Here is a 27,068-nt window from a genome sequence, read left to right on the forward strand (position 1 = left end):
TGAAATATTTCGAGCTCTAAAAGAAAACAACCTCCAATTCAGATTTATGTACTCTGAAAAACTATCATTCAATATCAATGGAAAAATGATACTTCCATAAAAAAGAGAACTGAATAAATTCATGACCCCCAAACCAGTTCTCCAAAATGTTTTGAAAGACATTTTAGAAAAAGATAAAGAAGACCACAATTGCAAGAATGTCAATAGAAAGGAATCATAAATCAGGTTAATTAAACAAAACGGAAAGCAGGATACCAACAACAAAAACATAACATGAGAAGGATATATCAGTTATAACCATCAGTGAAAATGGTCTCCATTAACCAATCAAAAGAAACAGAATATCCGAATAGATCAAGAAGATCCAACAATATGTGGCATACAGGAATCATATTTAACGGAAAAATAAATTCACAGACTAAAAGGAAAAAGGATGAAAAACAATACTTCATGTGACAGGAACCCAGAAAATGTTAGAGGTAGCTATTCTATTTGCAGACGATGTGAACTTCAATACAAGACTGATCCAAAGAGACAACAAAGGTCACTACATACTTGTAAAGGGAGAACTCCAAGAAGAGATAGCAATCATAATATATATGCACCAAATACCTGTGAACTCAAGTACATAAACCAAGTACTGACAGTCATGAAAAATCAAATAAACACTAAGACAGTTGAAATGGGGGGCCTTAATACCACACTGTCACAATGAGACAGATCAACTAGATCAAAAATCAGCAAAGGAATGTCAGAATTAAACAAAACCTGTCAACAAATGAACCTAATAGGTGTCTACAGAGTGTTCTACCCCAACATATCAGGATATACAATCTTCTCAGCTGCACATGACACATTCTTCAAAACAGACCATATGCCACCCCATAGAACATGCTTAAGTAAATGTAAAGAAACTGAAATCATCTCATGCATACTACTTGACCATAGTGCAATGAAAATGGAAATTTATGGCAAAGGAAACCACAAGCCTTACATAAACACACCTAGAAATTAAATAACTTCCTCTTGAACAACCAATGGGCCATATATGAAATTAAGAAAGAATTAAACAGTATGTACAATTAAATGATAATGGTGACTGAGCATACAGGAACTTATATGATACAATAAAGGCAGTCCTAAAAGGAAAATTTATAGCAGTGAACTCCCACATCAGGAAAATAGAATAAACTCAATTAAACAACCTAATGTTGAACTTTAAACTTCTAGAAAAAGAAGAATTCATCAAACCCAAAGCTTGTATGAGGGAGAAAATTATATAGCTAGGATCAGAAATTAATGTAATTGAGACTAAGAAACAATACAAGGAATCAACAAATTGAAGAGTTGTTTCTTTGAAAGATTAAAATTGATAAACTTGGGTTTTTGCTGTCTGGCTGACTGGCAAGCACCTCACCATGACTTTGGCCAGAGATTTACTACATCCTTCCTTGGAAGAGGAAAAGAAAAAACATAAGAAGAAACAGCTAGTTCAAAGTCCAAATTCTTATTTTATGGATGTAAAATGTCCAGGTTGCTACAAGATTACCACAGTTTTCAGCCATGCTCAGACAGTGTTCTCTGTGTAGGTTGTTCAGCAGTTTTGTGCCAGCCGACAGGAGGAAAGGCCAGACTCACAGAAGGCTGCTCATTTAGAAGAAAGCAACACTAATGATCTGTACAACTTCCTGAATTTGTTTTTTCACAGAAAGCCTTATCATAAGTTCAGTAATTGTAATGAATTTACCAAGATAATGTGATTACGCTTGATTTTGTAAGATGCACAGCATTGAGCTCCTATTTTGATGGCAGTTTTTCAATAAAGTTTTGATTATGGACAAAAAAATTGATAAACTTAGTCAATCTTATAAAAAAAGAAGAAAGAAAAGACTCAAATATGTGTAGTCAGGAATGAAATCACAATGGATACTGTGGAAATCCAGATCATCAATATTTACTTTGAGAACCTTTACTATAATAAGATGGAAAACACAGAAGAAATGGACAGATTCCTAGATCCATAGGAATTGCATAGGAATATGATAAAAGATAAAAGGTAAAACATTCTAAATAACCCAATATCATCAATGAAATTGTAAATTTAACTAAAAGCTTACCAACAAGAAAAACCCCAGGCCCTGATGGATTCACTGCTGAATTCTACAAGAAATATAGAGAAGATCTAATGCCAGTACTCCTTAAATCTAATGTCATTACTTCTTTAATTATAATTGAAAGAGAAGAAATAATCCAAAAGTACTTTCTGGAAGCAAATATTACCCTGATACTAAAAACAGAGGATTCCCCCCACCCCACAGACACACACCAGAAAAAATAATGACAAGACAATCTCCCTTATAAGCATCAATGTGAAATTCCCCAGTAAGATACTGGCAAAGAGAATGCAGCAAATCTTCAAGATTATTCACAATGACCAAGCCGTATTCATCCCAGGGATTCAGGGATGGTTTGATAGACACAAATAAATAAATATAATGCATCCTCAACAGAGCCAAAGACAAATTGTATGATCATTTCAATAGATGCACGAGAAGCATTTGACAAGATCCAACACTCATTCATGATGAAAACCCTATAGAAAATTGGAATAGAACACTTTTATCTCAATCTGATAAAGGCTATCTAATGAAAAACCAAGAGCCAGCATCATATTAAATGGACCCAAAACAGAAAGCTTTCATTCTAAAATCAGGAATAAAACAAGGATGTCCACTATAGTTCTGAAAACATTAGATAGAGAAATTAGATGAGAAAAAGAAATAAAAAATAGAATAAGGATAGGAAAGGAAGAAGTTAAATCATCATTATTTGCAGGTGACATGACCCTTTATATAGAAACCCCCAAATATTCCAACAAAAGACCTGCATAGTTACAAACTCACTAACATATCTGTGTACAAAGTCAACACGAAAAAATCAGTAATACTTCTGTATACTTCTGTATACTTCTGTATACTTCTGTATACTAACAACAAATGAGAGAGAATTAGGGAAACCACACTTTTCACAATAGCAACAACAACAAAGAAATAATTAAGGATTTAACAAAGGTAGTAAAAGATTTATACATACAAAATTAAAGTATTCTGAAAAAGGAGATTGAAGAGGACATTAGAAAATGGAAAGAAATGCTGGTGAGATAGCTCAGAGAACTAAGCACTTGTTTAGGCAAGCACGGGGATCGAGGTTTGATCCCTGGCACCATAAGCCATGCTGGCCCCACCCCACAAGCATGTTGAGCTGGTCATGAAGTCCAAGCATGTTGGCACATGCCTGTAATCTCAGTACTAAGGAAGCTGAAAACAGGAGGATCGCTATGAATCAATCAGCTGCATAGTGAGACCCTGCATACACACAAAAAGAAAAGAAAAGAAAACTAAAAAAGAAAAAAATGGAGTTATCCCTTGTTTGTGAGTAGGAAGAACCAACATAGTGAAAATACCCATACCCCAAAAATTGTTGTACAAATTTAATGCAATCCCAATCAGAATACCATTAGCATACCTGACAGAACTAAAGAAAACACTCCTAAACTATATTTGGAACCAAAAGAGACCTAGAATATAAAAAATAATCAAGGCAACAAAGTCAAGGCAAGGGACATCCCAATCCCTGACTTGAAATTATATTACAAAGCTACTGTCATAAAAACACTATGATACTGGCAAAAGAAAAACAGACCCAAGGATCAATGGAACAGATAAGAAGATGCATAAACAACACCAAAGACATCAACCCTCCTTATCCTTGACAAAGGAGGCAAGCATGTTGCCTGGAAGAAAGATAGCCTCTTTAATATATGGTGCAAGAAATATTAGCTTTCTGCATGCCAAAGAATAAAACTAGACCCATATCTACCACCATGAACTAATCTAAAATCAAAGTGGATCAAATATACAAATATTAAAACAGTAACACGGAATGTACTGGAAGAGAGAATAGGTAGACCACTTGAAGACATAGGTCTAGGCAAAATCTGGATCTCATGGGAAATACTATAAAGAATCAACAGCTAGGATTTCATCCTATTAAAAACTTTTTCATAGCAAAGAAATTACCCAGAAAGTGAAGAGACAAGCCACAGAGTGGAAAAATTTTTAGCAATTTGTCTGTAAAAGGACTAATATCTGCAACATATCAAGAATTGAAAAAAAAATCAGACCCTCCAAGTTTAAAGATTCCTTCTAAAAATGGACATTAGAAATGAATAGATACTTCTCAGATTAAGAAATAAAAATGGCAAATAACTATATGGAAAAAATGTTCAGCATCACTGATTATTCAAAAACTGCATATTAAGAAAAGGCCGAGATTCCATCTCATCCTGGAAAGAATAGCTGTTATCAAGAAATCAATCAATAAAAACTGCTCGAGGGGCTGTGGGGAAATGGAAATCCTCCTTCACTTCTGGTGGGAGTATATACTGGTGCAACCACTGTGGAAATCCAAAACAAACAAACAAACAAACACCCCCTAGGATTTAAAGATTTCATTTGATCCAGCAAATTTTTGCCTATCTTCCCAGCAAAACTAACATCATACCACAGTGATATATGTGCACCCATGCTTAAAGCAACACAGTTTTTAATCAGAAAATCTTGGAAACAACTGAAATGCCCATCAACCAAAGGAACAGATAAAAAGAACTGGTAGTTTTTAAACATGGAGTACCACTCAGCCATAAAGAAGGATAAATGAGTTATTTCTAAGTAAATGGATGAATCTTGAGACCATGCTCTTAAAATAAATCAGAACCACCTGTGTAAATATTGCAATGTTTCTCTAGTATGAGATACTGAAGGTATAGGTAAGGAGCAAAGTTATGAAAGGTATTGTAAAATAGGAATAGATTGTGCAAAAGAAAGTGAAACTAGGGAACAGGGAAGGGGAAGGAAATAAAGAAAGGAAAGAAAAAATAAAAGAGCCCATACTCTTAAGTTAAATAAATCAGACACATATGTTTAAATAGCACATTGTTAGGGCCAGCTAAATAGCTCAGTGGATTAAAGCGCCTGCAAGCAGGTGCAGGGGTCGGGGGTCTGATCCCTGGGCCTGCCATGCTGGCCCCACTCTGCTCCCACCCCCATGGTGCACTGAGAAGGCAATTGAGACTGGGTGTGGTGGCGTGCACCTGTAATTCCAGGTGTTGAAAGGCTGTAAACAGGTGGAACACTTCAAGTCCAAACTAATAGTGAGACCCTGAACACCCTGTAGACCCTTCCCTAAAATATTAAAAAAAAAAAAAAAAGCACTGTTTCTCTGATGGGAGAAACTGAAAGGATAAATAAGGACCAAAATGTATAAGAGACACTGGGCAAAAGGAAGAAAATATTCAAGTGGGAAGGGGAACAAGAGATTCAGAAGGCGAAAGGAATGAAGGTGTCTTAGTTATCTTTCTCTTGTGCTGAGACAAAACACCTAGCATCCAATGCCAATGGAGGAGAGGTTTATTTGGCTCAGGTTTGTGGAGGGTTCAGTCCATAATCAGCTGGTTCCAAGGCACCATGGGATGGTGGAGGGGCAACTGCATAAGGTACCAAACAATAGGAGAGGAGCAAGAGCAAAAGGGGAAAACAAGCTCCTTTCTATGCCTTGTATCTTATCCAGACTGCTGGGATTAGGGCGGTGCCAATCCAATCAGTGGACTGGTCCAGCAATCACCTGGCCTTGATCCCAGCATTGCACTAGGAATCAGCCACAGACTGCAGATTCAACTACCTCCAAAAAATCCTGCCTTCCACGACTGCGTAAGGCTTTGGGGGAATATCCACACCCAAATCATAACACAGAGAAAAGAACAAAAGGAGTATGGAAGGAAGAAAATGGAAATGAAGCCTTTGTAAATCAGGAGGGGAAGAGGTGTTGAAGGGAGAAGTTGGGGGAAAAAGAATTAAGAAATATCATATATATATATAATGTACCAGAAACTAATTCTAAAAAACTGGAAGAAGAGCTGTTTTACTTTGATTTTACCTATCTTCTAGGAGAAAAGTACATCAGCATGTGCTTCTGGTCCACTTTGTCTTGGTGGGTGACTCTAGCGGGCTTCAGCTCATGGCCCTGCTGTCTTCTCTGTGGAAGGAAGACAGGACACCCAGGAGCCAACATATTCTCATGTAGCCCTATCAAAGTCCACATTTTGGGAGCCTGTTTAGAATTAAACAAGATAGTTCTTTGATTCCTACTTGGTAAACTGTCTTACCATTTCTCCTTCCTTTGTTTTAGAACTCAAATGGAAATTAGGAGTGCTGATGTTTTAAGTCTTTTGACCTCTTGCTGTTCTCTGTTAGTTTATCCCAGACTCTTGGTGGCAGATGACCCCCTCAAGGTAAGCCCCCCAAATTCTCCATTTCTGGTGCTCAGCACTCTAGGTAATCCCATCCCCTCAAGAGTGGACAGGGCCTGTGATCTGTTTTCAACCAATCTAACTAAGGTGGTGAGCTGTCTCACCTATGATTATGTTGTGTTATACATGTAAGACTGGATCTTAGCAGACCAGAGATAGACTCTTTTGCAAACTTGAAGAAGTAAGTATCTATGTTGGAGAAGCTCATATGACATTGGGCTCTGCAATCCAGGGCTGCCTCCAGAGCATGGCGGGAGCTCCAGCTACATCCAGCTACCCTGAACTCCTCTGAACCTGGAAATGGATGTCTCCTCCAGACGAGAACACACCCCAACCTACGCTCACCAGCAGGGGCCCTGTGCAGATTCCTAACCTACAGAACCAGAGATACAGATGCCTACCCTACAGAACCAGCATTGTTTTAGACTAAGTGAGTGATCGTTTTAGAATTGTGATAATCTATGACTGTCATCATTGCTAATTGTGACCAACTACTATGGGGCAATCAGAAAGGAATGAATGGGCTCCTCCCAGGACTTGGCCAGCTTGATGCTCTCTCTGAAGTCTCTGTCATCTGTCAGCCCTCTGTTTGAGTGGCCCCTTGGCATATGCTGTGCACATCCAGTGTGTCTGCTGTGAGATCTCAGTGAGCTCAAAGGAGAAAGAGGACAGGGAGGGAAGAGCACAACAGGTCCATGGCTGATCAGAACTGAGGTGTCCATCAGTGGACGTGCTAACCTGATCAAGGACTCAGTATTGATATAGGTAAGCTATAGACAGGTTCAGAGACTAGAATATGTTTCACTGATACAGTCTGCATTGACTGTAGGTGTGAAGAGTCATATTTTTTTTATATACTGGGTTAAATAAAATGTATTATTAGATTTATTTTACCAGTTTCTTCTCAGTATTATAAATTGACTAGCAGAAATTTCAAATTACATGTATGGTTAATATTATGGTTAGATTTGCATCATATTTCAACTAGACAGAAGTAGATGGTGGATAGGTAGTCGCACAGACAGACGGACGGACGGACAGATGGACGGATGGACAGCTGATAGCAAATTTGCCATTATTTGTGGAGCATGTATTGGCATCAGGTCCTGCACAAACTGATTTATAATACCACACTCAAGTCTCCTCAACCTTGTACTTAAGTATTGTTATTTCCACTTTATATATAAGAAAGTTGAGGTGCTGAAAGACAAGGGACTTCCTTAACACCACTGGAAGAATTCACAAAACGGCACAAATGCAAAGCCAGCTGCCCCTGCAGGGCGGATGCCCTCGCTGGAGGAAGGCGTGAGCTGGAATGTGTGTTCCAGTGACAAAATGGAAAGCAGCACTGCCCTCACTGCCAGCCTCTCTGGGCAAAGGCAGGTCCTCCTGTGGAGGGGCACCCAGGACTCAGCCCGCCCTCCCCAGGCCCCCGCCTCTCCTGTCTGTGTGAGGCTGCCACACCCTTCCTCAGGAATTGCTGTGTCTGTAATCATTCTAGATCTTGCCGTGGTCTCGGCTCCATAAAGTGAGGTGAGGATTGCAGAAGCACCCGGCACCATGCCGCAACATCCCAGACTTTGTTCTGATGGGATGCAAGGAGCAGACGGAGCGCTCCACATGCACCCTCCTTGCCCTTCCTGGCCCAGACGAGCAGAGGCCCAACCCACAGGGCAACCCGCCTGCCTTCTGGTGGCTTCTTCTCAGGTGCTTCTTCAGCCTGCAGGGACTGCTCAAGCCTCTGTGTAAGCAGACCTAGGCCTGGGCTGGGGCGGAGAGGCGCCCACCCGTTGTGCAGACTCCCTTGCCTACTTCCCCGAGACTTGGAATAGGACTTGCCAAGCCACTTAACTGATAAGTAGCAAACTCTTGATTGTAATGCAAAATGTGTGCTCTCTTTACCATAACCCACACTGCCTCAGCCCTGAACTAACCATCTGCATCCTAGCTCAATTCCCCTAGCCTCAGTTTCCTTGTCAGTAAAATCGGAAAGATAGTAATTGGGCCGCTGGGAGCACTAATTGGAAGAACGTGTGCAAAGAGCTAAACACAGTGCCTGGCACAACTTAAACACTCTGCAAATGAGGGCTATCAGCATTACCAGGACCATTATCACTATCATTATGGCAGACCCTGTGGTGTCTGCGGGGATGATTCGGAAGTCGCTGGCTGTTAGAGGACTTCTTTCAAGGCTGGTGGCACCAAGGACATCTTCCAGAGGGGACAGTGATTAATGTGATGAATACAGTGTGGTAGAGGAGCATCAGCCTTTGTCCTCCCTGGGGGCCCCACCCAGGCCACATCACAGGTAACTTGCAGAGCCTCTGGAGCTGGCAGAAGTGGCCTGAGGCATGGGTGAGCCAGCACAGGTGGCCTCACAGAGAGGGATCCTCATGACCCATCTCCAACCTCATGGGTGGGGCAGTGCCGAGCACAGCCCTGACACTGCCCACAGACCTGGCTCTGCAGAGCCTCTGGGTTCTGTGTCCAGGTCTTCCTCCTGGTCCCTGCAACTCCAGGTTCCATAGGAAGCCACACACGTTCCAGTGTCCCTTCTGTATTCTTTGTAGGCGAAAGCAGAGCCAACAGCTCCTGAGCAGCTCCAGGAGTCACATCCTCATGCAACGGGGGTGGACCCGCCTATTTTCCCTTGGGGCCCAGCAGAGAGGAGGCTGATGGCTCCTTTGCCCATTCTGGAAGGTGTGGGAAGACCAACTGGGAGCTGTTCAAGTACCTTCAGCAGGAATGGGGGACAGCGACTGTGGGAAGTGGGAAGCAAGCATGTCACCAGGAGCCCTGACTCCGCCTGACCTCCCCTGCTGCCTGGCTGCTCCGAGGGCACCAAGAGTCTTGGTGGGGGACATCAAGCTCTGTCCTGGGTGACTTCCAAATGGCAAATGACTGAATCACAGCTGGATACTCCTTTCTGCCCAGTGAAATCCTTTCACTGGTATTTCTGTCACTGACTGCTTAGTGAAGTTGGCTCCTCATGGTGTACTCTCAGGAATGGAGGGTCCCATTAAAGTTCCTGACAGCCACTGTTATATTTGGTGACCCCTTAAGGTTCCCATGCCTAGGGCAGGAGCTGGGAGAATGACATTGGGTGGCTGTGATGCCCTGGAGACTTCTGGATGGCAGATGGGGCAGTGGGAATGGCTTGGAAAATATAGGATGTGGCCCAGCCCTCACTGTCCCTCGAAGCGAGGCCAGGATCCTGCTAGACCTCTCGCAAGGCAGTGCTATGCTGCACCTACTACCCTTAGCATTCCTAGTAATATATTTGATGGCTATTTGATCAGTAGTTTTCCATTCTACTACACTGTGATTGGCTTAAGAACAGCCCCTACCCTGAGATGTCTCAACACTAATTCTCAGATTAGCCTGTTTGGTAAGAGATTTTGCAGTTGTTATCAGAATATTTGGGTGGGCATAGCATCTCCAGGAGGGCCCTGAGAAGGGGGAGGGGTCCCAGTCAATAGTGTAAGATGTGATTTGTGGAAGGCAATGGGATGAAAAGGGGCCACAAGCCAAGGAATAGACAGCTGCCAGAGCTGAAGAAAAAGGAAACAGACTCCTCCATAGCTTGAGGAGGAGCCAACTCTGTCTGCACCTTGACCCTAGCCCAGTGAGGCTGACTTTGGATCTCTGGATTCCAGACCTGTAAGAAAATACATTTGTGCTGTCTGTAGTCACTCAATTTGTACAGATTTACAACAGCTGGAGGAGGAAACCAACATGTGCGACATGAGCTTCACACGGCTCCTCGCTGCTCTGCTGCTGTTTCTCCAGGCGCCAGCTCAGCCCCACCAAGGCTGCATCCTGGCCGGCTGAGACAGATCTGAGGTTCAGGGAGGGAAAGCTACTCATCCAGCTTTGAACAGTTCGAAGTCAAACTCTGCCTGGGATCCCAAGTCCCCGCTCTCAGCTCCCCATCTGACCCAGGCCTGTCTCTAGCCCTTCCTTGCCCAGATGGTAGGTCTGGCCCAGCAAGCATCCAGTCCTGCTAGGACCCCACTCTGCACACAGAGATGCTCTGGGCCTACTGTTAGGTCAGAAGGCATGGCTCCAAGCTGTCCCTGCAGCAAGAAGGAGAGAAGGGAAGGCAGTGCCTCCAGCCAGGTGGGTTGGTGGGGGGAACTTCCAGGAAGAGAGGGGGCCTGAAATGAGCCCTGTAGCAAGAGGCGCATGCTACACCTCATTCCTTCAGGTATTCATGGACTCAGACTTCTTGGGCCCAAGGCTGGAAGCACGAGGTTCTGGTCCCAGGGGCTGCAGGGTGCAGGGAGGAAGCAGTGGTGTGACAAGTGGATGGAGGAAGTGAAGCGCAGACAGCTGCTTGAAGATGTTTCTCCCCTTCCTGGCAGCTTCTTCTTGTCTACCTAGTGCATGCAGGGAACTGCATCTGGGGCAAGAGGGTCCTTCAAGGAACAGCTACGCACCCTGGCCTTTAGGACTTCCAACCTGGTGAGGAGACCAGAAGCCTGGGATCCTATGGCAGTAGGTGGGCCAGATGTACTCAGAATGATGGGCTGCTCCTTTGAGCTGGGAGAACTGCTCATGGAAGACCTCAGCCAGCTCTTTGGTAGAATGAACACAGACAGGCTGAGAGGAGGAAGGAGAGCCAAGGAACAAAATAGAATCTGGGGCCCCTGCCGTTTCCATGCAGACTGCCCTCCACTCAGGCACATGGCCACGTGACTGTGTCCCTCCTCTACTCCAGGGAGGAGGCCAAGGAGCCGACAGCCCTGAGCAATGGCTTGGACTCTGTTAACACACATCATTCATTTGCCTACTTTAAGGGCAGCTTGTAAGTCTTTCTTTGTGTGTGTTTTCATCAAGAAGTAATCTTTACAACCACAAAAAAAAAAATGTCCAATAACATTTTTCTCCCTTGGCAAACATCCCCTGTATATCAAAGGCTCAAATACACAATGCAGAAGCTCAAATGGCCAGGTGTTGGCAAGGGCTTTATAGCAGTCTGGGAGAGATGTCTGTGGGTCACATGGGCTGGACGACTCTCCCCCAGCAAGCAGGAGAAATTCCCTGTGCCCCTCACTCACTTTGCTTTTCTTCTGAGCCACACATCATCCTAGGGGCACAGGCAGGGGCAACGCTAGCTACTTATCACTGCAGAGTGAATTTCATTGCATGTTTGTCTAAGCGTTTTGTATGGTGTACCTCGCTGTATCTTTGCAGAAGCCTCAGAAGGTCCTCTGATCATCCTTGTACAGATGAGGAAACAGCCCTGGGGCACACAGTGACAAAATGGGCTGGTCAGTGCGAAGCTGCTCTGCCTGCCTATTCCCTCCACTGGTCTCTGAGCTTCTCAAGGTCACAGGCCGAGTGCTGCTCCTCTCAGTACAAGCCTGGGTGTGCAGCAGCCCTCGGGAAAGTGGGGTAAACATTTGAGCATGAACTTGAGGCCAGAAGAGGCTAGAAGGAGCCTTTCCAAGGAGTCCTGTCAGGACTGAGTTCTCTTGACGCTTGCCATGCTTGTCTGTGTAAATGATTACACCCCTCTACCTTTGACTGCTCCCCTAACAAGACAAAGGAAAAGGGCACCAGCAGCAAAAGCAGCCACGGCGAGCAAAGGTGATGTCAGGTGTCCCAGTTTTGCTCTTTGGGGAGCAGGGCAGAATCCACCCACCTCCGCTGACCCAAGCCAAGGACTTGTCGCTGTATGTGTGGAGTGACAGCATGTGACCCTGGCTGGAAAGACCTGGCCTTCCCTCAGGAATCAGCACAGAGCAAAACAAGAAGGAGGGGAAGAAGGTCTCACTGTGTCGCTCCAAAGACCATCACCATCCTAAAGGTGCAACGGGACGCCTTTCATGAGGACTGGGACTTGCAAAGTGTCTATCCCAAAGGCTCCCGCTGTCTTCAGAGGCCTTTGCTCAGCTGCCCTATCGGCTATCACTTCCTGTATACCTTACCAAGCTTTACTACTCATGGCCCAAGGAACCACCAAACACAGATTGATGTGTTCCTTTATGTGCGCATTTTCTCTGCGATTGAGTCTAAACAGACTGTTTTGTTCACTGCTCTATCCAGAGTGCTGAAAACAGCACCTGGTACTTAGTAATTGCTCAATAAATGCATTTTAAATAAGTGAATGCAGCCATTTGAGAATTTGAAGACATTTAATAGTTCTACGGACCTTTCTCCTCCCGGTGCATACACACACACACACACACACACACACACACACACACACCCCCCTGAAGGTCTGTGGGTTAGGGAATTTCACAGCGTCTGACCACCCAACATCTTTCCACAATAAAATTCCTGGCAACCAAGCTCTGGTTTGTTCTAAGCAGCGATGATGCCACAGGTGCCTTGGGAGCCACCTGCGGGCTCTGCTGTCCCAGGAACCAGGACATTTGGAAGCCAGCATTTTCCCTTTGGATTTCCTCCCACGCACCACCACAGCGCTTGTGGATGCTCTCACTCTGCTGGGCTGTGCCTGCCTGGAGGATGCCGAATGGGAGCTCTGGGAGGAAGAAAGGCAGCAGACAGAGCCACGGCGTTCTCTGCTGCCCCGCGCTGCCTTCAAGCATGGCTAATGAGAATGCTTGACCTTACACGCTCACCCCAGCAGCTCCACAAATGTCACTCAAGACCCCTCCTGACATCCAAATGCAGAGGGCACCAAATTTTAAATTAAAAGTTATATCCTCACTCATTTCATTTCTCTACTCTTTCAAAAGCAACTTGCAGATAATTCCTGGCCCTTTGATGCGGAGCCAGGGGCCACTGTCATGCGAACAGACTGTGCTGATTTGACTTTAAGGGACTACCCTGCTCAGAGTTTCCACATGCCGGAGCAAGCCCAGGGTGGATGCACATCTCTCTTGGCTGAGGGCTATGACGGGGGAGCAGAGGCAGATAGTGGAGGCTGATGGACCACCAAGGAGGGGAAGCAGTGAAAGAGGATCTCAGGACCCACCAGGGGACCCCTGGTTTTAGCCTTGAGGCATGTCTCCGGGCACCTCGCTACTACACAGCCTGTCTGAGCTAGATTTTGCCTCTGCCAGCTTGGAATACCATCGGACCCAGGAGCATCACGGCGTCTGCTCCAGGCTCAGAGCAAGGCTCTGGAGCAGCCATCCTGACACTCTTGCTGGAGTTCTGAGTGATGCAGGGTGGGAAGCTTGCTGAATTTGGAGTAGGCTTGGTATCAACCAAAAGAAGAGAGCAGATCAGTCTCTTAGGAAGGTCGCAAGATAACAGGACTCAGACAATCAGGTTAAAATTTGGAAGAGAACTTGAGCCTTGCCTGACCCTGAAGCCCGCAAACTCAGGCATCTTGGTGGAGACTGGTAGCCCCAGCCCACTGCCAGACTGGGGCTGGAAACCCTGCCCTGTCCTGACCACCATGGCTTTCGGCTATGACATAGGTATGTTTCTTTCCTTTGCTACCAATGTACTTAGCCCCCAGAGTGTCCCAGCACTGGGAATTCATGGAATATCTGCAGAGTGAATGAGATGCATACAGCTCCTTGTTTCATAGGACACAGACAGATACAGCTACGTCCCTTCTTGAGGAGAGAAGTCCTGAGGGGTTGTATATGTGACCTCTGGGTTCCCTATATGCCTAGTATCAGGGAAGGCTTCCCAGATAGAGTGAGGTCTACCTGAGGCCTGAAGCTAAGTCACAATGAATCTAAAATGGAGCAAGTAAAGAGTGACCCAGGCCCAGTGAGATAGCTCAGCAGACTAAGTGCCTGCCTAGGTGCAGGGACCAGGGTTTGATCCCTGACACCACATGCTGCGCTGGCTCCACCCCCAGGCACGCTGAGCCAGCGACTGAGACATAGCGTGGTGACACATGCCTGTAATCCCAACACGGGGGAGGCTAAAAACAAGAGGATCACTGCAAGTCCAAGCTGTGTAGTGAGATCTTGTACCAAATACATAAAAAAATAAATTAAATTTAAAAAGTACTATAGGCCGAGGGAACATATATGCAAAGACCAAGAGAGTCTCTGAGCTACTGTAGACGCTCCATGAATGGCATGAGGGAAGGACGCAGAAGACTCAGCCTGCCCCGGACCCCTAAGGCCCATGGCTCTGGCTCCAGCATGGTCCCTTGTCCCCTCCCTCCCACCTTCATCTCCGTTTTGGCCAGGAACAAGAGTTACCACTTACTGCCTGCTCATCCTACTCTGGGCCCCGTGTTAGGTCTTCTGCAAGATTATCTCATTAAATCCTCTCAGCAGCCCTGAGAGGTGAGTCCTGTTGTCATTCTCATTTATAGAAGAGGAAAACAAAGCCGAGAGCTAAGTAACCTGTCCCACAACCTCACAGCCTCCCCTCCTATCCTCACGGGCATGCGCTGCGCAATTCTGTTGCTCTAGGCACCTGTCGGATGTGCTCTTCTCCCTCTGCAGGCTTCCTCTGCTCCTTCTGAGGTCTTCCCAGCCTCCCCTGGCCCGTCCAACACAATGGACCCTGCTGTGAGATGCCTGGTGGGCTGTGCCTGGCAGGACCTGGCCCCTCCTGCTGCCGCATCCCCTTCCTCACCAAGTCCAATGCAGGGTGCAGGGGAGGGGTGGCTTCCGTCTAGAGAGCGAGCGGGCTTGTTGTGCTTTTTCCTGCTCATTTTCTTGTGACATCTTTGAGTTAATGTCACAGGGATAAAGAAGGCATTTTAGTTGCCATCCACAGCATCTGTCGAGCCAGGCCGGGCCCCTCCAGTCCCCTGCTATAGTACCAGTATCCAAGGGAACCGCATTCAGGGCTCCCAGACCTCATTTCCAGCAGGACTGGAATGTCAATCCCTTTGAGAGCAAAACAGAACAGGGACAAGAGCCCCTTTCCAGCCATGTGCAGAGCTATTAGTCAGCAGCACCTAAGTGCACTGCAGAACACAGAGGAAGAGGAGGGCCAGGAGTCATCTTGCTGCCCTTGCAGGAAATGCTGTATGTGTGTTGTGAGTATGCTTTTGTGATCCTGCATGGCTGGCGGTGGCTGCGGCTGAGACTGAGAGTTTCAAAACAGGGTGCCCTCTTACTCCCTCTTGAGTTCAAAGCCCGGCTCTGTCTATCCCCGACTAGCTGTGTGGCCTTGGGCAGGTTCCTTAACTTCTCTGAGCTTCAGTTCAGAGCACTATCTGGCACACATCCAGTGAATTATAAGAGGTGACGATTATCATTACTTGGAGTCGCGGTGGGTTTCTGCGCCTGTGTCAGCCGGGGTGTTGCGTCTGCTGCACAGGGCTGTGAGACTCCTGTAAATGACTCAGTTGGTGGGACTTGTACATGGGCCAGGGTCAGCCAGCCTTGGGGACCCTTTCCTGCTCAGGCAGTTAGCGTCTGTGGTACACACGCTGACACTCTTCTAGGCCCTGAGACTTTTGGGAGGAGTCGACTAGTCTAGAATAAAGATACAAGGAGCTCTTTGAAAATCAGGCTCAGAATCAGACCATTATACCTGGCCTATCTACAGGGACCCTCTCCCAAAATGGGTAAACTGAGGTTTTGGGGGCTGCTGGTTCCTTCTTTGCTGCTGTCTGAAGCAAGGTGCAGGAGAAGCTGTGCTGCAGAGCACCCACAGAAATACTTTGCTTTTTTCCCAGCAGAAGTCCTGGAGGTCCACTCTTAAAGCTAAGACAGAGCAAGGGTAAGAACAGGAACCTTCAGATTCCCTGGACAGACATTGACTGGCACATGTACAAACACCTCAGCACCAACTGGATGGGGTGGCTGATCTCAGGGACCAGCACACAGTAGGCCCTCAACCAATGCTGACTATTTTGGGTTTTTTGCCTCTGCCTCTGAGGAACTCTCTGCCTTCCAGCCATGCTTTGATTGCTCCCTCCCTCCCTCCATCTCATACTTACGAGCTCTTGCTGCTCACTGGGCTCTGGACCGGGCCCTCAGCATAGAGGCCTCCACTTTCTAGAGGCTCCCAGGCAGCCCTGAGAGCTGGGCATTCCCTAGAAAACCCACAAGTCTATGCAAACAAACAAACAAACAAACAGGAATGGCAGTTCTTGTTGAGGATGAAGATAAAAAATGAGGTAGAACCTCACCTGACCTCTGATAAAGTGATACTGGAACTGATATCTGAAGCAGCAGGCGGGAGGCTTCCAGGAGGAAGGGGAAGTGGCAAATGCAGAGGCTGCTGGGTAGAGGGAAGAACGTGGCCCATTTGAGGAACTAAGAGGTGCCTGGCTGTAGCACAAGAGGGCATGAAAGGTATTTCCTAGATCAGACACTCACATGGGCCTGGCTGGCTGACGGTGCCTGAGAGATACCCTCTGGGCTCTCCTTGGGACACCATTTGGACAAAGGAGGAAGCAGGGAGCTGGGGTCTTGTGGATAGGGACGGCAGCCCAAGCGAGCAGCCAGGCAGTAGGTTGTGTGAGCATGCCTAGCTGTCCTGCTCCCAGATCCTCGCAGCCTTAACCCTGGTTGTTTACAGAGCAGTGGTCCTGCGCTCCTCACACTCGCTGCTCATGGATGTGCCAGCCTGGCGACAATCTTAGCTCATCATCACTGGCCTGGCTGTTGCTACAGCACTTTCACTTGCACTGTCTCCTTTGACCCTCTCAACAGCCACTTTGTTAGCTTAAAAATCTCTGGTTTGTTCTCTATCAGGCACTAGGTGTGAAGGTACCATAAGGACCAGAGCCATGCACAGCCCAGCTCTGCTGGAGCCTTCTGTCTCACGGAGGAGACAGGTGCTCACAGAGGGATGACACCACTACATGAGCAGAAATAGAGACAGGGCTGCGAGGAAAGCAAAGTAACCCCAGGAAAGGGAGCCCTGGGGCCAGGAATCTGGAGCTCAGCACGGCTGGACTGGGCTACGGTGGGGGAGGGAGCTAAAAGGAACGTCTGGGCAGAGGGGACCCCATATGTAGATGCTTTGGAGGAAGGGCTGATACAGGCGGCTGGTGGCAGGGCCTGGGAGGTAAGGACAACGCCGGAGCCAGTGCAGACCAAGACGGAGTGACCTGGTCAGCTTGACTGCAAATCTATCAGTTTCAGTGGAGAACAGATTATCTGGGTAAGAGTGAAAGCAGTGAAGGCAATTAACACAGCCAAGCAGGTGAGAGACAATGGAGCCTCGGGTGAGGAGGTGGCAGGGACAGTGGAGAAATGGCCTGATGCGACACAGTTAGGGGGCGCAATGGACTGGACGATGGAAAGTATAGAGGCCTAGATGACTTCCGGGTTTTGGAATCAGGCAGAGGTTCCCTCCTCTGAGCATGGGAGAACTTGATAGTCCAAGGACAGTGGGAGACCCAGGGCTGGAGAAGGACCTGGGCCAGAGCAGGACCCGGGCTGTAGGATGTGTAATCAGGTGTTGGATGACATCAGGCCAGAGACCCTTGCCGTCAGGTTGCACAGTGGCAAAGTGCCCAGACCTTGGGCTTTGACTCTGCATCCAAGTTCTGTCCCTTTACCTCCTAGCTGTCCTCAAGCAAGGCACTGAATGCTGATGTGCCTCAGTTTTCTTGCTAGTAAATATTGGGGGGAGGAAGAGGTTTTCCTGAAGCTTCTGGTTCATGCATACTTTGAGTTAACTACATCTGATGCAGACTCCAGCTTTCCACCGAGTGCTTGGCTAGAACTTTCTAAATTCTTACTGAATAGCTGAATGTATGATGGGCTGAAGAGGTGGACTGTGGGATGGGTGGAAGGAGACCTGCTGGCTGGGGGAGGAAAGGAAATCCCTGATGGTAAGAGCAGTGATCACCTGACAGAAGGGACCCCCACAGAATGTCACCCCCAAGGTCCTGGGTTTAATGTGGATTTGTAGATTCATTAAGGCATGAAGAAAGACTGGCAAAGACTCAGACTGGGACAGGCAGGCCCTGAGTGACCAAGGTCCTGTGAGTCCTTTGAGGTATTTGGACCAGATCCTGAGAATCCAGGAGCAGAGGGGTCTTAGATTAAGGAATCTGGGACCCAGGCACTCCCAGAAGGATGAACTAAGGGGCAGACATTTTGGAGACAGGAGGGGTCTCTAGAAGGTTCCAGCAACAATCCAGGGGTAGGACGGGCTTTTTCATAATTTTCTCTTTTCATTCAACAAGTATTTCAGGTGCCAAGCAGTTCAAGGTCTTGTCCACCAGGGTGCGGCCAATCCAGTTGTCTGGCTACCTGCTTCTCATTCCCCCGTCCCCTGCCCTGGAGCACCTCTGCACTTGGAATCCCTTTCCCTGTGGGAGGGTTGCAGAGCAAAAAGAAGAAGCAAGGACAGGCATCAGCTTCCTGATGATGGTTCGTGCCAACAGTGACTTGAGAACCTGGAGGTCTATTTGTAGCATGGCCTAAGGCCAGAGCAGCCCTTGCAAGCCACTGCCTTCGCTCTTCTCTCCCTGCAGTGGAGGAAGGCATAGCACCACGATCAGACCAAAGTGTGGAGTTGCACAGCTGTAAGTCCCAGGTGGCCCCTCCCCAGGTTGTCACCCATCCCACTGCCCCTGGCATCGGGGACCTCAGATAAGAGGGCTTCCGGAAAGGAGAGGCAAAGACTTTACAGGAAGCTGGTTTCTGTATATGTGCTTCTGTTAGTAGCAAGCGAACAAGTAGCACGACTAAGGGCAGATGGGAGGTTGTGTGCCACAATCCGGATGCTGTGAAAACTGCGTGGTACGGCCTTCCCCTGTGCCCAAGTCAGAGCCAGGAGCAGGGCCGGGAAATTGCATTTTCCCAGCTCCCCCAGCACCAGCCCAGGATCCTGACTCGCATGAAGACAGAGCTCCTCCATCAGTGTGGGGGGAGCTGGGGCTCTGTGCAGCCCAGGTTCTCCTGCTTTGCTAGGGCATGGGACCTGAGTTGTGCCTTCCTCCCAGCTTCCCGGGCCACGACCGGGCTGCAGGTCATCGGAGCATACCTGAGCACTCTCGTGTTGAGAGCTCTGATTTCCAAAAAGTACTGTAAGGGGACCAATCTCCCAAGATAAATCTTGCACAGAACCCAAATGTATTGAACAGATGACATTAATATAAATGTATTGTGCACATAGAAATATGTAATGTTTACTTACTATAAAAAAAAAAAAACCTGTTGGTGGAAGCAAGACAGCTGGAATGAAGGCAGGAGGCTGATGAAAAATGTTTCTACTGCTTCCTGTATGTGGGTTTAAGAATCCACCATATTCAAAACAAAGCCATGTAGCAGCCCAAGGCAGCAGCGTCAAGGCCCTTGGGGGCTCACTGCAGAAGGCCCCAGGCCACCTCCCTCAGCTGGCCACTCGGGGCCCGGAGCTCAGCTTTCCTCGCCACCCAGTGGCTGCTGCCTGTGAAGTAGCCACTGCTAAATATAGCCAGGCCCCTTTTGGGGGCCCTGGGAGCGACACTGAAGGTGTGAGGGACAGTTACCAGCACACATGGGAGTCCACAATGCCATGTGTGCTCATTACTGGCTTGGCACTGAGGGGCTCGGGAACTGCAGGAGGGCAGGCCTGAGGGTGTCTGCAGCATCCTCTGGTGAAAGGCAGAGCTTGGTAAGGTGATGGGCATAGCCCATGGGGATGACACAGAAGGTGACAGAAGGGGACATGTGGGAAGGGTCAGGCTGGTGGAGCCAGAGGACCTGAGTGTAAATTCTGAGGATGCCTTTTGCTTACTGTGTGTCTCTATGTAATTTGTTTGTTCTCTCTGGGTTTCAAACAAAAAAAAGGGATGCTGTGTGTTTTGGAAGAGTTGGGTGGGGCAATGTATGGGAAGACTCCAGGAGACCCTGCACCTTTCTATCCCCCTACCTGGAGATCAAGGTCTCCAGGGCACTGCCTACCTTGGTCCTGCTGGTATCAACCTCTTAAGCATCTAGTTCTGTCACCTCCCCAATACCCACTTCCCAGAAGAACAACAGACTCAGCCTGCTAGCAGAATGCCAGTGCAGCAATCGATATTCTGAGGAAGAACCAGGCAGCTGCTCTTTCATCGGAGCTGTGGCCCTGACCCGAACTTTGATCATCACTAATCACCCTGAGGGGAGATGCTCCATTAACGGCCCCACTGTCCCATCACCAAGAGCTCTCTGAGGGCAGAAGTGGCACCTCATTTATCTGGGTACTTCCCAAATCCAGGCCAAGGCCTGGCACATAGCTGTGCCACTGGTCCCTCCCTTGTTATCTCCTTTTGCCTAGTATTCTCGTAGTCCTGGAACCTTCCTGTCAGCCACAAGGCTCAGGCCCTCTTCCCTCTCCTTTCCCCAACAAACCATGTTCTTCCTCATTTCTCAGTGACTTCCCTCTCAGTACCCACCCCATTCCCATGGAGAGAGAGAGTGTGGTGGAGGACAGAACGCTGGCATGTAATATCACTGATACCGCATGGGTCCTCCTCTTCCTGTGAGCCATGCACTGATGTTATACCCCTGCTTACAGTAGAGGAAACTGAGGCTCAGAAAGACGCGAGGACTTGAGAGTGCAAGTGTGCAGGCAGCTTCCTGCCCAGGTCTGCATTCTCCTAGCCCGCCCTGCTGCTGCTTGCCTTTCCGTCTCCCTGCTGGGCCATGACTCAGCTGGCTTCTGTGGCCGGGCTCCTGTCAGAACTTTTGGCCTCCCTCTGCACCACTTGCTAACAGCCTTACATGTTTCCAAGTCTGCTCTCCTGGCTTTCGCTCCTACAGTCGCACTCTCCTGACAAGGGCTTTGACTGGCTCTCATCTCCAAACGGGAAGTCTGGAGTATAACAAAAGAGGGTCATCAGCACCAGTGCCAAGTGTCTTTCTTCCTCTGTCCTCAGACAAGGGAGGGGGCCACTAAACACCCGATGACTCTAACATGGCACAGTGGCTGCAAGGGGAGCAGCATGCCATGAAATGTCATCAGACTGCCCCAGGTAGCATGCATGTGTGTGTACACACATCAGAACTAAAGGCACTCAGAGAAGGCGGCTCCTAGGGGTTGGACTGCTGGGAAGGCTTCCTGGGAGAGATGGAAGGAAGGGTCTGGATGTTGCAGGACCTGGCTTTCTGAGCAGCTAACAAAGGGTGTATCTGCACTGCGTGCACAGGCCTGATGCTGATCGGCTGATCGGGCCCAGCCTGGAGGCGGAAGCAGCTGGTGGTGGCTGATGGCACAGCTGTAGTGCAGGCTCAGCCAAGCCTCGGATCCCCTCTGCCCAGAGGTGGGTTCATCAAAAGTCACAGTGTAACACCATGATAAGTGGCACCAGTACGAAGTAATTTGATTTTCATAATATTGCCAAAAAGAATATTTGTTATCATTACCATTTTGTACACAAAGAAGAGAGGCACAGATTGGTCAAGGAGCTTGCCCGTGAGTCACCCTGCTAGGAAGTAGAAATGCTTAGATTTGAACCCAGGGATCTGGGCATCAGAACCCAGCGTTATAACCAGTGTACTGTAACTTGACAGTGTGCCTGGCCCCGAGCAAACACTGTTATGGAGACCACTGAAGAGCATCTGATCCCCCTCTAGTGTCCACCATGATCTTTCTAGGGATGATTCTCCAGGCTCAGTGTCCAGCCTGGAGCTCTGCAGGACCCCCAAGGCCCTGAAGGACAATTTATCCCCAGCCAAGAGCTCCTTATCCCTGCATGCCCCCAAGTGGCTCCTCATCACTCTACCCATCCACTCACCCATCTTCTGTGTCCCCCAAGGAGATGAATCGCATCACCAGTCCCCTCTGTTCAAGTCAACGCCTTGCATCTCCTGTTCCCACCCCTTCCCACTCTTCACGGCTTCAGTTCCCATCTGCATCATATTTCACCTGGCCCCTTGCCACCACCTCCTAGTTCAGCCCTACTTGTCCCCCATCTCTCCACAAATAAAAAAGCAATTCAGTAGCCACACAACAGCAAGAACAGTCAAAGCTCGCCCATCTCCTGGCACTCCTCTGCCTGGAGAGCAAAGCTCTCCGGTGCTAAATGCATTTCAACCTCCTCCAGCCTGGCTCCCGCTGAAGCAGTAACTCTGGCCCTTTCTTTCACTCATTCATCTCTGTCTCCCTGGGCTCTCGCATGGCACCAAGCACACTTAGTGTGCTTAATACATGGGCCTTGATTGAAGAAATGAACGAAAGTGTCAAATCTGCTAACGTCATTCACATCTACTTACAGCAAAATCCCTCTGGAAGATGCAGCTTTGTAAGCAGCAGTTGGCACAGCCAGAGCTCGGAGGAGACCCACCTGGCATCCGGAGGGAATGTGGGCTCTGCAGAGGCCTCTGCTGTAACACTGAGCCCTACAGGGCTTGCCGAGCACCTCGCTGGCAATGTAGCTGCTGAGAACGAGGCTCTGCCCTTCAGTGCCCACCCACAGGAGGCTGAGACCCTGCTGCCCATATCCTCAGGCCTCTACCCAGATATGATCTTTCCAGAAATGCTGCCTTCCCCACCTCACTCCAGCACATCCTGCCTCCCTGTCTCCTAATTCTGTTTTATTTTTCTTTAACACCTAGTTTGTATTATTATTTTTGTTGAATTGATTTTTTGGTTATTTTTGTTTCTCTCATACACCCAACTCCCTCCAACTGCCCCACCCCCACTGCCCCAATGCCAGTCCCTGGAAGTCATCACTGTGGTCTCTGCTTCTGTAAGTTAATTCAACATTTTTGACTTCACATGTAAGTGAAATCACGTCTGTTGGCTACTGCTGAAGCAGCAACACAGGCCTATTCATTCCTTTATCTTTGTCTTGACTTAATTCATTCAACATACTGTCTTCCAGGCTCATCCACCTTGCAAACAAATGAAAAACATGACAGGACTTGCTTTTTAAAGGCTGGGTACTATCCCACCACACTCACAAGTCTTTGGTCAAATTGCTGACTGTCTTCTCCAGCTGGACCATGACGTCCATGAGAGCTGAGCCTTTCACTACCTTGTTCATTGCTAATGCTCAGTACCTTAAAAACTGATACATAGTGGATGCTTAACAAGTATTTATTCATGGAAAACAAGTTGAAAGAAAAACACTAACTGGGGATCGGTCCTGTTGTATCTTATTAAAATACGATGTTAGTTCTTTTGCAATGGTTAAAATTCAAAAGACTAAGGATAGATGATTTGTACCTGTGTAAGTCTGATGTGCATTAGTGATAGAAATGCAAATGGTGTAACCACTTTGGAAAACATTTGACCAGTTCTTTATGACACGAAACATTTGACCAGCACTGACCACATGACTAGTAATTTCAACCCTACATATTTAGCCAAGAGAAACAGAAACATGATTATATAAAGACTTAGATATCAATGATCCTTCATAGCAGCTTTATTAATAAGGGCCCAAAACTTCAAACAACTCAAATTTCCATCATGAGAAGAGTAGATATGGGGGCCGGGGAGATGGCTCAGTAGAATAAGCACTTCCCTAGCAAGCGCAAGGGTGTGAGTTCAATCCCCAGTTCCGCCAAAAAATAAAAAATAAAAAAAAGAAGAGTAGATAAACACACTATGGTTTGTAATACAATTGAAAATTCCAGGGTAGTAAAAATAGATGAACTCCTGATACACATGTCTACATGGATGATTCTCAATGTCATTATGCTAGAGAAGCCACATCCAAAAGAGTATGCACTCTATGATTATAGGATTCATTATGGGAAATTCCAGGAGCAATAAAACGCATCTGAAGTGACAGGAAATAAGCCAATTACTTCAGGTCAGGGCAGAAGGCATGACTGGAAAGGGAAGCTGTGAGGTGCTAGAAATATTAATGTTTTGATTGTGATGGTCACTAGGTGGACATATAAACTTGTCAGAACTCATTACATTGTACACTTAATATAATACATTTTATTGTATGTTAATTATATTTCAGAAAAGGGGGTGAAAAATTTCAACTAAGCATCCATAGAAGGGATAGAGTGGATAGTAGTAATGTAAGAACTAAAGTAATCAGAGACTTAAAGATCCATACATGAAATCTGAGCTCACTCTTGGGATGGAGTTAAGGCCAATTAAAGAGTTATTTAATCTGAATTAATGTGGATTCACTCCATTTGAGGTGATGAGAGGCTTGCGGAAAGCGCACATTCCTCTCTCTCCACTGGTCTCCTCACCCTTTCCTTCTCCACAGGGGAGGCCCCTGCTATCACAGGGCTCTTTCCGGATCCCCTTGGCTGCTCTTTCCACTGTGGTGAGGGGTAGAAAGAAGAGAGTTGGTTTGTCCACTTTCAGAGCATTTGGAAAAAACCACGGAACCGCCAATTAGACAGAGCTTCATCCAAATCCTAGCACTGCCATGCTGCGTAATCACTGTTCCTTAAATTCCAAAATACAAAAAGTCAGACACTTCAAAGCATTACCCTTCCACTGAGGCCAGGGTGAGCCTCCTGGAGTCCCCACACTTTCCCATCATGCTCTCCCACCTTTTTCGAGTTACAGTTGCTATATAACCTACGTGATTTCAGACATACAATGAATGGTGTATTAGCACAGGCGAATACTGCAGGACATATCTTTAGAATATGGAATGAGAGATGCTTACAACTAAAACATGTATTTGCTATTTATCTGAAACTCCAATTTAGCTGGGTGTCCTGCATTTCTGAATGCAAGATCTGACCATCGCACACTCGGTTGCCCATGCTTGCCACGCCATCCTTGAAATTTCAGAGTCCAGAGAACACAGTGTAAAACCCTCTAGAGCAGCACATCCTGTGAACTTGTACTGCGAACTGGTGGACTTTTAAGATTCACCCATTGAAGGACTTTTTTTTTTTTTTTTTTTTTTTGGTATTTTAAGGAAGGGTCTATCAGGTGTTCAGGGTCTCACTACTAGATTGGACTCATAGTGATCCGCCTGTTTACAGCCCCATTAAGAGAGATGGAAGAGGTAGAGTGGAACCAAGCAAAAGCCACCATCATGGATGTCTCTGTTTCACCAAGCTTTGTAGCAGGATAAAACTCAGCTCCCGCCAAGGATTGTGGGACACAGTTCTACAAACGTGCACAGCCAGAGGAGGACACAGCCATGACCTTGTACAGAAGAATGTTGGGCCTGGTGGCAAGGGTGCTGGGGAGGAGAAAGCAGCTCTGGCCAGAGGAACCCTGGGCAAGTGTCTGTTGTTGTTTTGCTGTTTTGTTTTGAGACAATATCTCAAACTGTAGTTCAGATTAACCTAGCACTCACTACATAGCTCAGGCTGGTTTCAAACTCATAGCAACCCTCCTGCCTCAGCCTCCAGAGTGTGGGATTACAGGTAGGTGCCACCACAATTACTGCATGTTTATAATATTTCTTTGAGACTCTGTTTCTGCAACTCAAAAGCAGGCCTCAAACCAAGTTTAAAAGACAAGTTATAGGGCTGAAGAGATAGCTTAGTGGACTAAGGGCCTGCTTAGGCAAGTGCAGGGTCCAGGGTTCAATCCCTAGTACAGCATGCCACGCTGACCCTACCCCTAGGTACACTGAGACTGGACGTGGTGGCACATGCCTATAATCCCAGCACTGGGGAGGCTGAAAACAGAGGATCACTACTACTCCGAGCTGTGTAGTGAGACCCTGGACCAGATACATAAAAAAAAGTTATTGAGTAGAGGGAAAAAGTCATAAGACACACAACAGATAAAACAGCAAGATTGAGAATATATTAAAAGCTCTTAAGTTAATAAGAAAAAGGCAAATAATCAAAAAATAGGCAGGAGTTAGACACAGGTATTTACTTGAATAAATGGAGGATAAGCATATGAAAAGACAAACTTTATTAATAATCAGGAAAATGCAAATCAAAGCAACAATGAGGTAGCATTATTTGATAATCAGATTGGCAGAAATGAAAAAGACTGATAAAATCTAGGCTTGGCAGAGAGAAAGGAAGTGAATGTAGGTTGTGGGTGAGAATATAAATGAGCATGGCTTTGGGGGAAGACAGCTGGATAGTATCAAAATTACAGCCTGCATACTATTTGACCCAACAATGCCACTTGTCGTTTTCCATCTGATAGACACCCTCACATAAGCCCCCAAACATGCAATGCAGTGGTACACATGGCGGCATTGCTTTTCACAGAGATCCCTGGAAGGCACTGCAATGCCAGGCCAGAACGTAACGCGGTAATCATGGCACAGAGACCCGTAGAGCCACCAAGAGTCAGTACACATTTACAAAGACCTCTGAAGGCAGCGAGATGTGAATAATAGGAGCACACCACGGAACACACTGCTATGTAAAAGAGCACAGCAATATCTGCACACATAGGGGTATGTGTGTGTGTGTGTGCACGTGTGTTCCTGCGTCTGTGTGTTTACCTCTCTCTAAACATACAGAGGATGCTATACATGTATGGAAAAGGATCTGGAAGGTTCCACATCAAACTGCGACCCCTGAGAAGCTCTGTGGGGGTGGGGCAAATGCAGAAGATCGCTGGCGAAGGGGGACTCTCAGGCATCTGTACTGTTTGAAATTTTTACAGTACAATTGTATATGAATACATTTCACCCAATCACTTAAAAAATGTGGCTTACAGAATTGGGACAGCGTCAATGGGTGCCTGTCCCGCTCTGTTCCTACTCATGGTGCTGACTTCTGCCTCCTCTCTTGGATGTGTCCCTCCTCCTGTCCAGGGTCCAACTCTGTCCTGGGGTCCTCGACTCCATCTTGGTCACCACTGTCCAATGTGGGTGCTTTTGTCTCAACAAGCTCACTTGGACATCCTCGTCCAATGTCTCTCTTCTGTCACTGATTTTTCTTTCCTTCCCACTTCTGCCTTCTCTAGCTGCCCCTTTGTTTTGCTCTTCTTACAAAACAGCTTGAAAGCTAGGTCCAGC

At 47.1% G+C, this 27,068-nt stretch overlaps 1 protein-coding gene and 1 pseudogene across 1 annotated transcript in view; one reads left to right on the forward strand and one right to left on the reverse strand.

Moving 5' to 3' along the window:
- Csmd2 (CUB and Sushi multiple domains 2) overlaps positions 1–27,068 on the reverse strand; it is a 607,037-nt gene that overhangs the window by 414,996 nt on the left and 164,973 nt on the right. The gene's annotated exons all lie outside the window — the stretch shown is intronic.
- On the forward strand, positions 1,388–1,840 carry LOC105743517 (annotated as a pseudogene).

This window comes from Octodon degus, unplaced genomic scaffold (assembly GCF_000260255.1).
Source record: "Octodon degus isolate 3935 unplaced genomic scaffold, OctDeg1.0 scaffold00130, whole genome shotgun sequence".
Taxonomy (NCBI): Eukaryota; Metazoa; Chordata; class Mammalia; order Rodentia; family Octodontidae; genus Octodon; species Octodon degus.